The 12681-nt window shown below is 40.9% G+C and overlaps 1 long non-coding RNA gene across 1 annotated transcript in view; it reads right to left on the bottom strand.

Annotated features, from left to right (window-relative positions):
• LOC110401768 overlaps positions 1 to 8050 on the bottom strand; it is a 36783-nt gene extending 28733 nt beyond the window's left edge. Inside the window, exon 1 of the long non-coding RNA XR_002440588.1 lies at positions 5791 to 8050. This is a non-coding gene — a long non-coding RNA (uncharacterized LOC110401768). The remainder of the gene's footprint in view (positions 1 to 5790) is intronic.

Below are 12681 nucleotides of genomic sequence, written 5' to 3'. Positions count from 1 at the left end.
ATTACAAGTACATCATTGAATGCATTTTCTCAAATTCCTTTGCAGTTTGCAGCCTTGTTTCTGGCAGCACCAATATCCTTCTGCTGATGATCATATTGTCCCTCAGCCCTAGAAAGCTTCCTGGAATAAACCTACTGATTAATGCTCTTGTGACTTAGTAACTCATATGGCAATAGGGAACTATTTGTATCAGTAGAGGCTATTTGTCCCTCATATATGCACACATTTTGACTTCACATTTGATGCATCTCTCAAGCAGTTTGATGCTATCCATCATTCCACTGCAGCTCCAGCACTTCTGTTGCAAAAAATTCCATTAAGCACTAGGGGTCAGTCAACTGTATTAAAAACACAGAGCAATTTACTAAAATATACATTTAATGAGGCCTTGGGGAGAGAAAGGATCACATGCACAAACAACAATTTCAGGAATCAGACCTAAAACTGTAGCAGATAAAATATAAACTATGATCAGCTTGTGACAAATCCTCAGTATAACCCCACACCTGGATTCTATCAGCAGAACATATGATCTACACTATAACATCTTTTAGGATGTATCTATAGCTGTGAATTACCATGCATCATACAGAGAAACTTTCCACTTAAACAAATACAACAAACATACAGTTTCCCCAAAAAGTTGCTTGTGACTTCAAATTTTGTTGCTGTCACCTGTGAGTTTTCTAGCAGGTATGCACAAAAGAGAGGAAATCACTTTTCTTCCAGTAAAGCCAAACACTGGTCATAGTTTGCATCCCCCTGGTTTTCCAGCAACCCGCGTCACTTATTATGCTGTCAGTCCTCGTATCACTGTCATCCCAGCAGGAACTCGCCTCTCAGAGACTGCAAAAGCACATCCCAGTTTTGAGGATCTCTGCTATGTTGCATTTCCCACCCTGCCTGGGCTTGTGCCTCTGTCCAGTGCAGCACCCAGGCCTCTCTAGTGAGAGATGGACACTGAAAGGAACAAATTCACAAAAGATGTTACCTAGATAACAGTGCCAACAACAACCAACAGGACAGAGCAGAGTCCCAGGTGACCCACGCACTCCCAGAATCCTAGATCTTACTGATGCCCAAACCGGGATATACTTCCAGTAAAACCCCTTGCAGCACTTTGTGGGTGTCATGGAAGAAATCTGTCCTTGCTGCAGGTAATGAGGGAGCCAAACAGGACCAACATCACACTGAAACCCCCAGCCATAGTATGTTCAGCCAGAGAAGAGATAGTCTAAAAACCATGGTGATGGTCAGTGAAACAAGCTGCCCCACAGAGGTAATTGTGGGACTGCTTCCATTCTTCTACTGCGTCACTCCTCCTCTTGCCTTTACAGTTGTATCACTTGGGCAAGCTGGCTCCAGGTACCCTTCTGTATTCATACAGGTCATCTTCATTGCCCCTTGGCAGGGGGAGGAGACAACATCTGTCGCTCTAAGCTGTGGCCATGCTGGAAAAAAATACAGTCTCTCACTGAAGAGTGAGAATTATCACTTCACTTGATCAGTCCTGCCATGCACATCCAGCTGCTTATCCCATCTGCCTCTGGACACTTCCTCTTCACCTCCACCCTGCATGGTCACCTAAGCAAAGATTGCAGCACTGCACATTTTAACAAAACAGAAATACATGCTCTAACCATAGTGGCAAAGAAGCAACTGAGGATTGAAAAACAACGCCAGTCAGAGTTGCAAAAATGATTCAAGGAGTGACTAGGGTTTCACACACCTCTTTCTGTACTGTTGGGCCACTTAATTTTGTTGTGCAATTCATGCTGACTTCAGTTGTTGGGAAAGGTAAAACAACTGAAAAAGTAAGAGCAACCTTAAGGAAATCTAATTTAGTGAAGGGAATCTCACAGCAGTGCAGTTCTCTCCAAGTGACTCACACACATTGTACCACTTGGAGCCAGCAGTGTCCTTCCACTCCAGTGCAACAGCTCAGTTTGTCTGGTATCTTCTGGAAAATGGATACCTGCTCTAGTACAGACAGCCAGTATCAACGTGAATAAAAATACTGTGCCTCTGCACGTATCATGTTTTCATGCATTTCACAACATGCTCTGTAAAAACAGATGCAGATATTAGTCTGCTTTGTACTGAATTTTTCTAAACTCCTCTTCCCAAGGTAGAGTGATATCCCTTATTCTTCAGGGGCAGAGGATTTTGAAATTGCCCTGCTGTCTCCAAGACTGGGAAAAACCAGAAAGCTAAAACAAAGGGGAAGGGGGAGCAACCCAAGCTCTTTGTTCCAGTTGGCATGAAAGCATCATTCTTACAATAGCTCATTTTCTCCTTCCCCCCAACAGCTGACAGCTCATGGCAACTAAGGACAGGGCTGCTATTGTCATTAAGCAAATACTCATCCGATCTACGTAGGAAAAAGAAGAGCTCCAGAGATGACGGCATGCCCAAAATGCTCGCAAGGACATCCCAGGAGGCAAATAAAGAGACACAGAAGTGGACGAAAGGGTTCCTGAAGTGAAACAGGGGAGAGAGAAGTGGTCTTGCAGATGCAGTGGCTGCAGAGGTTGAAGAGTCACTCTGCCTAGCAATCCAAATGCTAGCTAGGAGTTCGCCAGAAGATTGCACACTGCAGCCCGGGCATCCTTTGCGTGTCAACCTTCTACAACCATCCTCTTCTGGGGTATGCTGCATGCTGCTGCCTGCCCACTGTCACGCATTTCTGCATGAGGTGATGGGAAAGAGCATCCTGGGCACGAGGTGAGCCCTTAATGCTGTCTCCCTGGTGTTAGGATGGCTTACTTCTAGCACTCAGTAACCAACGTGCACTGAGGACAAACACGAACTTTCACAAAAAATTTCTTTAGAAAAAACACCAACAGCCAAGCAAACAAACAACTCACCACACACCCACACAAAATGTGTTTATTATTAGAAAATTTCTCTTTTTGTAGAAAGCATGAACCCTCCCCCATATAAAGAATTTCTGCATGTTCACTACTCCAGCCACACACTTCAGGAGAGAACGGAGGCTATACATCACAACGTTAACATGTGGGATGAGTTCCAAACAAAGCACAACACGTATTTTTCCATGAGCAGTCCTAACACTCAAAGCAGGAGCATGACTGTAGTCTAGTCAAGGCAGCACTCATCCAGCATTTTGAGCTACTACAGAATAAGTCTGTCTTCAGGGTCTACCAACCTCATTACCCCCTATGGTGCGTAAAGCTACAGCCCTAACTTTCTGAAAGAGCTGTGCAGAAGAGCTCACACAGCTGCTGTAAATGCTGACGATGACTTGCCTGACACGGGGACAGCAAACAAACTTGTCTCTCCTCTGCAGCAACAGTGAGGGACAAAGCCAGATAGGCCTCGAGGGTGAGCTGCACACACGGCTATAGGAAGCTAAGTGTGACACAACAGGTGTCTTTTTCAAAAAGAGATCGTTTTCAAGACCTTTATGCATCAATATAGGCAAACCTCTCCCAGCAACTGTAGGCTTTGTGAGCTCTTCTTTATGGAGTTATTCTAAAGGCTACAATCATAAGCAACAACCTCATCCAAATCAAACAACTTAGGGACTCAGAAATGCACAGGTTTGGAAGTACCTTTTACAGACTGTTCAGCTTAACACACCTTGTGACAGCTTCACATAGATCCTAAGCAACCTCCAGACAGTTGTTCTGTCTAGTGCAGATAGCTAGCAGCTAACTTGTAGCTTGCTTCATGACGAAGAAGCATGATGCCCTTGCTTGTCAAAGGGAGAAGAACTGCCTTCACACAGCAAATCCCCTGCTGCCCTTCAAAGGCCTTCTGAGCATGCTACTGAAGGGGACTTTGGTTGTCTTAACTTGACCAGATTTAAGAAATGAACCTGCTACCAATCATCACTAGCTGCCCAAGACAGACCATACTCCACTACGCAAGGCTGCTGCAGTAGGGGGTGGCACTCTGTGTGCTTGGTGTCAAGCTCCTCCTCGACTGCCCTTATTGCCTTGGTCCTGAAAACTTTGCATGACTTTAGACATGTTTGCAACAGCCTGTTTGTATCCATCACCATGAACACCACAGTGCTTGCCAATGTTTTGAAACTGGCGCTGGCTAGGTTGCAAAAAGAGATGGATGTGTGATATGAAGAATCATGGGAATTTATTTCTCTCCAAGCCTCAAAATTCCATAACCTTTCAGATGGATGCCACAGTGCACAGCATGTGAAGTCTTAGGATCTTACATAGCAGAGGTAGAGCAATGCATCTTGGTAAGCCTGCTAAAGAGCCCAGCACTTCTTTGGAAACGCTGCAGAATTGGAGAGTTGTAGTGATACATACCTAAAACTATTTTGCTTGCACAATGACACAGTATTGGCTGCACAATGTTTATGGATATATAGTACAGCTATGTAAAATGACCATATGTATTATCTTAATAGTCTCATGGACTCACCCTTAGGGAAACCATTTGTTGCACACATTTGTGCTCCACCAGCAGTAAAGTGGGGCATGGAGTGCTGCAAAACAGCACAGCCACAGAAAATTTCTATTATAATGCTAGCTCTCAGCATTGGTTTCACAAAAGCAGAAAATAAACTAGACTTTTCAGCGTGATAGATTCCTTCCCAGAACATTATGGTTTGGTTCTCTTATCAATTTGAAAACTCTACTAACAAGTTTCAAGCTTTTTAGATTGTGAAATACTTAAGAAGCCACAGCAGACAGGCACTATGCAGATAAACAATCTTGGTACAACAGCAGCTGCAGAAGGGCAGTAAACATGCATTTTGGCGTTCTGCAACTAAACATTGTAAGAGAAAAACAAGAAAGCATCCACGATTAGGGCAATTTATAGCCTAAAATAAACTTGAAGATTGATGAAGAGCACAAGATCAAGAAAAACTATTCCTTCCATCTCACCAGTTTTGTAATCACTTTGGAATGAGAGAGGAGAAGAATTTAAGAGATTAGGGGCAAGTCATTCTTCATTCCCCATGGGTCCGATCCAGAGCTTATTGAAGTCAATGAAGTGACTCCCATTACAGCTCCACTGGATTTTTCAATCAGGCCCCAAGAGATGATTACTAAAGTGGCTGCGCGAGGAGAACGAAGGCTGTTTCGGAAAAAAAAAAATTAATCAGCATTTTCCTTTAAGGGAATCACAGACCCCATGAGACAGCAAAAACTTAGTACATCTAGCCTCTGCACTCAAGGGTAAATTGTTGTCAATAGCACTAATTTAAGGAAACACCATTTGTGCTCAATTTTTTTTTCTGTTAAAATACACAGGATGACTAGAGGTGAAAACATAATTATGTTGTACTGCTCCTTCCCTGCACCCCAGTGAACTGCACACAAATTGTTATCAAAAGTACAATTCAAGCTCACTGTTTCCTCTGATTTTTGTGTAGCTCTTTTACAATAGTGAGGAAAACCTCTGAATGTGAAAAGCTGATGCTGTAATACAAAGACTGGAGAATCCATGTGCAGATTTTTCTTAAACTTCTCTTAATTCATTATTTTCAGTTCTTTGGGTCGTGAGTCAACGATGACTGTAAGTTGGAGTTCCCCCTGAAATTCTGCCTTTACAAGCAAGTTTTTTCAGGACTCAGTCCAGAAGAGGAAAATTAATGATTCTTGGAATCATTATTATCTTTCGGGTCAATTTTTTTTTTTTTTTTCTCCTCAAGACATGAATGTTCTGAAACACAGGTCTATCAAGAGCAGTACTTTTTTTTTTTTTTAAGCTTCCATTGTGGTAAAAATGGAATGTTCTGCTTTAAGAAAAACAAAACCATGAAAACATAAGCAAAAGAATCCCCTAAAGTCATACCGTAAGCAGTGAAGCAATTCCAGGTGACTTCATTGGGTCAGTAGTTGTCTGCACTGTGAAGGTCCTCTACATTCCTGTCTGTAACCTTTCTGAGACTGAACTCCCTTTTGATGTTTGTCTCACTGTACTTTGCTAATCTGCATAGAAGTATAAGAAAAGCGTCAGTCACCAGAAAGTTAAAAACTGCAGTTCTTAACTTTTTACAGTGCAGAGAAGCAACTGAATGATCAAAAGAGGGAGCTAGTTATGTTTATGTGTGCAGTAAGGGCAACCTGTGGGGATGACATGTTTCCAGAGCAGTGCCCACAGCAGAATGCCATAACAAAGGCACCATGTTGACCTAGGAATTACAGTGAATACGTAGCAGAATTTCAGCCTCTGCAACAGGACAATAAGGCCTGTATAGAGCTGTTCTCTCTCCACCTATGATATCTCATATCTATGATCTACTTTTTGAAGATTCTCCATCCTCTGGTCTTGAATATATAGATAGAAAAATGAAATGTCCTCTGGTCCCTGCGACATAGATATTTTCATGAAGTGGTCAGGAAGGCTGGGCATCCCTTTTCTAAGGAGGTGGCACTTCTCACACCTTAATCTTGAGTTAAAAAGCCACTGCCAATTTATAATGGTCTAAAGGAATCGTGTATTGTGTTCTCTCAGCAGGTCACCATTAACCCAGAACAAGGCTATTACCTTTTGCCACTATATACTGACCATAAAAATCAAATTACTGCAATGAAGTTTTGTCTCTCTTCCTCTAATATTCATCTGCTTACCCTCTAATTGCTTAATTTTCATTGTGCTTAAAATAAGCTTCAGTCTCTTTCTCATTTCAGATCTCTGAGTGGACCTAAAGATAAATACAAATTAGCTTTTCCATTCCCTTATCAAAATAAAAAGGAATTAGACAAAATTTATAAATTTAGATAATTTTGATGATTTTATTATCTTGGACACTAAATATCTATCATTTTTGGTTGGCTGGAACATTCAGATCCTCTTCAAAATAGGTCCAACCTTACTACAGAGGTATATTACAACTCTAATTTTGCTGTACTAACAGACATTGATTACTTTGTAACAAACTACTCATAACAAAGAGAAACAAATCACATCCCATATCTATAGTCATAACTGGTCTTAGAAATAGTGACATTTATCGAAGGAAATATTTTAATTAGGTCTATCTCAATAAAGCAATTAAAAACTTGCATGTACCAAAACTAGAAAAATTATGTATTGCCTTAAGAAATCTTCTATTCAGGTGGAAGTATCCCCTCTCAAATAGCGTAGCTAAGGAAGTGGAAGGAAAGCTTTCAAGAAACCCTAAGAAAGAAAAGCAGTCCTGAAATATTTTGAACCAGAATCATAGTTGTTATTAATTCATGGCTGTACCTATACTTTCCCATACTATAGTGTTGTACACAGGCAGCACGAAAATGAAAAGAACATCCTATTTTTACTCAGTGCTATGAAGTCTGGTAATCATTCAGTGGAATCAAAAGGTTCTTATTCAACTTGGCATCTGATAATAAACTGGCTTACATAGCCACTTTCAAACTAGGGCAGGAAGGACAAATGATTAGTGCTGAAGCAGCCATTATCCACGAGTGACAGCTCGAAATGAGCTTTCAAGCTCATTTCAGTTACTTCTCATGACTTGTGGAACACTTTTCACCAGTTAAACAAAAAAGTCAAAATAACAGTACAATTCTATATTCCACTGGTCTGTTTTTTGTCAGTGTATTTGCACACATATTGTTTTCTAGGGCACACTGGAGAGATAACAGACACTTGAGACAACCAGTTCAAGTACAAACTGAGTAACACATTAAAGCAGCAGAAGCTGCAGATGAGCCAAAGTGATGAGTTGAGTGAGAAATCAAAAAGGCAGAGATGCTAAAAAATTGCAGCCATGTAAGACCTGTTGGTTGCATATTTTGTGTTATATTCATTTCATCTCAATTATTTTTGCAGTGACACCTACATTTCTTGGATTGGGAGCAGAAGAGGAGGGAAAAACCAGCCTCCTGAGCCGAAACAGAGGGCCTATGCAAGGATCCCTTTCTAGGCAAGTCCTTCCAAATGCAACACACAAAGCTGCTAACGGTCCTTTTGAGAAGATGCAGCACACCCAAAGCATGTGATCAAGTGTACTTCTGCTATAGCTTTTCGGTATTAGTTGCAACATTCCTGCCAGTGTAGCTCTGTTACTGGACTTCCACACTGTCCTGATCTGATCTGCCCTGCTCTGATGCTTTTGATTTCAAAAAAAAAAAAAAAAAAAAAGCAGTTTATAAAGACATGATGAAGAAAGAGGGACATGCCATTAGTCTCCATGGCCTATTTGAACTTCGTTCTACTCTGAACAACACTTGCTTGCCAGTAGGATTCCAAGAAAGTATGGAGGCAACTTCATTTTTAAGTTTGCTTGGGAATATACTTCTCAGCTGCTATACAGGAAAAAGCCCATTCATTAGAATTACTGGGACCAGATCTGAGGTATTTAACGTAGTCTAACATTAACTATGCAAGATCAGGAAAGCATCTGGGTTTCTTTGAGATCCCACAGATGGACAAACAAAATAAGTGCTGCAAAAGAACAAACATAAACATGCCTGCAAACACATTTGCTCACTCTGCCTTGAATTACAAAACAGCATTTTTCACATGGCTAGAGTCTTAGGTCACAACAAGTGTCAGTGGAGAAGAATTCAAGAGAGGCAAAGATGTAATATGCTAGCAATACGTCTACTAGGACCTGGCTTTGGAAATAAGTTTTCTCGGAGAAAAGGCTTTAATAATAAGCAAGTGTATCAGATTTCTGCAAACACACTGTTAAGGTCGGCAGAGCAGCTGGCAGCAAGACGAGTTCTGTGACCTGCTCCTGAACCCTTCAAACTCATTTCCTGTCAAACATCAGACCCAAGAGGACAAGCAAAAAGCTGTTAAGCTCTTTTCTAGAAGAGTCTGAGATTAGAATTCCAGTAATGGCTCACATTCCTTTCCAGTTGTCCTGAACTGGCCACTTCCAGCATTGAGGATTGCTATGCCGTATGGCAGCACTCTCCTCCTCTGGGAGAAGGAAGAGAGAGCGGGGGTGGAAGGGAAGAGTGAGGCCATGGAAAATAGGATCCAGCTTTTCAGACAGCAAACAGGAGAGTCAGATGTGCTATTCATTTAAATAAATTAGAGCTATTTCTGGTGGATCTAAACAGTGAGAATTGTTCAACTTGTCCTTGAAAGTAAAGGTAAGCTGGGATGCAATTTGCCTTTGCAATCCCCTCCTAGAACTGAAAATCAGTAGGCCAAGCAGAGGCTGGCCCCCGCCCAAAGCCAGGAGGCAGAAGCTGGTGCACGCAGCCACAGCCAGCCACCTTTTCCCACCGACACAAAAGAAAAAAGAGGCACCCTGCTCATTTCAGATCTGTGCTCTAATTCACATCAGCAACTGTGAAAGCTTGTACAGTGGACAGATCAGAAAGAATGTCAAGCCAGGCATTTTTTCCAAAGAGAAGCACCCAACAGTTAATGCACTTATTCCAGTATATAAAACATACAACCATGAGAACTACTTTGGATTTTCCCTGGTTTCTGCCACAAACTGGATGCAACAGTTCACAACGCTTGTAAATAACTAAATGAAAAGCCTAGCAGGGAAAATCCATCTGTTTGCTTCCGCACAGAGGCTTCCTAGTTTTCCTGAACCAGTTCTGCCAGAGTCCAAGTTCACAAGGAATCACAGCATCAGACCAAATTTCTCAAATCCCTCTTTGGTTTATTTGACAAGATCATTCTTGAGTCAGAAGATTCAGTTGTGTAGTACGTCTGTGGATGGAAAGGTATGGTACGACATTAAAAGATCCCCTTTCATTCCATTTTAAAAAATCACTCGTATTTCGCTTGCTCTCTACCCCTTTCAGCCCCCCTCATTTTGCCATCATCTGTTAGAAACTACCATTTCCACAACAACAAAAAATAAATTACAATGAAATTTTGTTTTTCTGCCTTTCCAACTTAGGAGGCACTAGGTATCTGGAAACAAACTTAATAACCACTAATCAGTTGCACTTCAGTAGCTATCTTCAATTTCATCTTTGTTTCTGATTACATTATTATAAGAAAAGCAATATGTCTAAATATGTAGCATACTTTGCATTAAGATCTAAATCTAATATTAAAGAAAAATGCTAAGAAAATCAAGAGAAGTAAGCTTATAGCTAATTAATCAAAACATTTGCTTCAATGTGGATGTAAAAGTGAAATCATCATGGACAGATGCTCGCAATTTTGTTTTTGTTTCTGTTTATTATTCTCTCTATTATTGCCTAGAGGCTTACATTCATCTCTGCAAATAAGCCAACATCTGAAAAAAAAAGCAGCACTTCTGTAGCAGGTGTATAAACTGAACAAATTCTACCACCGACAAAAAGCTGATATTTGGCATGATTTTTGGATTTTGGGTCTGTTTCCTCTAGTCAGTTCATTAAAATTTTACTGCCATCATTCTCTAACCCAGAAATAGCAAACAAACTCTTCCCTTTCCCCCCAAATCACACAGCTCCTAATCACTGGTTTGTGTCCCAGAGACTCCACTGCTGCACACAAATCACAATAGCTACACCACATGATCCTTCATGTCAAAAAACCTGAAGAATGCTTCAGTGGGATTAGATGTATTTTCCAGATTTACTGCTGGAAATCCTTGGAAGCCTAGGGATGAACAAACTAACCTTGCAGATCAGTTTAGTGACTCTTCAAACTGGGCAGTACAGCTGTTGGCTGAGCAATGACTGACCTGCAGCCAACATATAAAATGCAGGGTTACACAAAGAAAAAATGAGTAAGAAAAATGCCACCCCCAGAATACAAGGCTTGGGCTCGCTTAGACAGACCACTGTGTAACGAAGAGGTCAGCTCCCTCATCAAAGCCACACTCAGACTGTGCTTTCTGCTCACCGTGACTTGGGCTTTTACTGCAGAAAGGCTACAAGGCATGTGCCAGAACACCCTTAGGTGTTAAATGATATACAGAAAAAGAGGACTGCTTTTGTACCACAAGCTTCCTTTTCTGAAAGAACACTGTCAGTTTTTTGACTCAGGATGATTTGTGAAATATATATTAATGCACTCTGATAAACAACTATGATCATTCACAGTGAACTTCAAGAGGCTACAACTAGATCTCTCTCCCTCACAGTGATGTTTACTAAACAACTTACAACTTTGCTCTTTCCAGATACTTGAGTCTGAATTCAAACTTCACAGTTCCTTCCCCTCAAAGCTCCAGATGTGCTCAAGAATATTCCCAAAATTTGAAAAAGCTTGGATCCCACTGAGATACATTTCTAACGTTTGTTACAATGAACTCGAATGGAATCAGGTATATGCAGCTGTAATCTCCCTTAAGCAGAGAAAATATTTATAAACAGAAGTTTTCATATATCAAGCCAGTTTGAAGGACAAGGACAGAGATTTATAACTAAATACTTTGAATACACGGAGAACTATGCTCTCAAGATACTAATCATAATGCATCAAGAGCCCTAGACTCAGAACAAAAATAAGTTTTTCTTCCACCTATATAAATCATTTCGTAGTAACCAAATCAAAAACTATCCTGACAGCGCCAGGTCTTACTGACCTCAGTTCAGAACAGCAGTAAATACGTCTACCATAATTAACTGAGTTAGCAAGTGAAGAACATGCTGCTGCTTTCCACAAAAACATTAGCATTTCCCTCTATTCTCACAACTGCAGCTCTGTAAGGAGCTAAACACAACTCCAAAATCATTATCAAACTATAAATAAAGCAGAGCGGAAGAACACACACTTCCCTGTGGTGGTATGCTTAAGGCATTTTTGCTTGATAACCCACATAATGCTATCTGAGGTTTATCCTTGAGGAAAGATACTGAAATAAAACTAAAAGCTAGCTCTACACCTGAGTTGCATTTCAGGTTGCAGTATGGAAGGTTTTTGAAAATCATCACGTGAACCACTCAGGACTTTATAGCTAATTAAGCTAATTAAGTTTCTGTCCTACAAATTGAACTCCACTCTGCATTTAAGATGTATAACAAAATGCAGGTTTCATTACGCAGAAGAGTCCAGCACTCTCTTATTTCAGAAAATGTGGTAATAGTAACTTACAGTTATGCTGCTGAAATATGCAGAATATTAGGTCCCCCCTCCCCTCACACACATACCACGTTGCCTCTTGAAGCATCTTGTGAGGAAGGAACAAAATGCTTCACTCTACTGATACTTTATTTTTTAGAATTTTCGCAGCTGCGTAACTTCCCAGCAACTTTCTAGTATAAGGAAATCTTAAGCTATTCAACATATATACACTGCAGAATGAGTAACAGCATCTCCTCTTCTAAATGGAAAAACAGCTCTTCAGCACTATACTGTTTCCCTCGGGATGTCTCTGCACTTCTCAACATAGCTCAGGATTCTCATGTTCTAATTCACAAGACTGAACGCACAACTTGAAATGGCTCATCTTGAAAAGTACGCTGCAGAAAGCACGTATCTTCTCACAAGAGCAGTCCTTATCAGGCTTACTGCATCTATACAAGTGAGCCCCACACGAATACAGCAGGTGAGAGCAGGAGCACAAGTGGCTTCAGAGATCAGAATGGAACCCTACAGTAATCAAAAGCAACAAAGACTCTACCTGAAGACTTCATACAGCTTCCTCTCTGATGCCAATGCCTAGGTAGTACTGCACCAATGTGATTAATTTGACATCTTTTCCTCCAGATCTTTAGTAGCCTTCAAAGTCAGTGACACTTGAGGAGGCACATCTAGCCAAGAATGCTAAAGCCAGATTTGATAGCAAGCACTGAAGTATCATACAGGAACAAACTCCTTTATTTCACA

Source organism: Numida meleagris, chromosome 6 (assembly GCF_002078875.1).
Source record: "Numida meleagris isolate 19003 breed g44 Domestic line chromosome 6, NumMel1.0, whole genome shotgun sequence".
Taxonomy (NCBI): domain Eukaryota; kingdom Metazoa; phylum Chordata; class Aves; order Galliformes; family Numididae; genus Numida; species Numida meleagris.
Note: the sequence above shows the minus strand (reverse complement) of the source record. Positions and strands in the feature narration are given on the sequence as shown.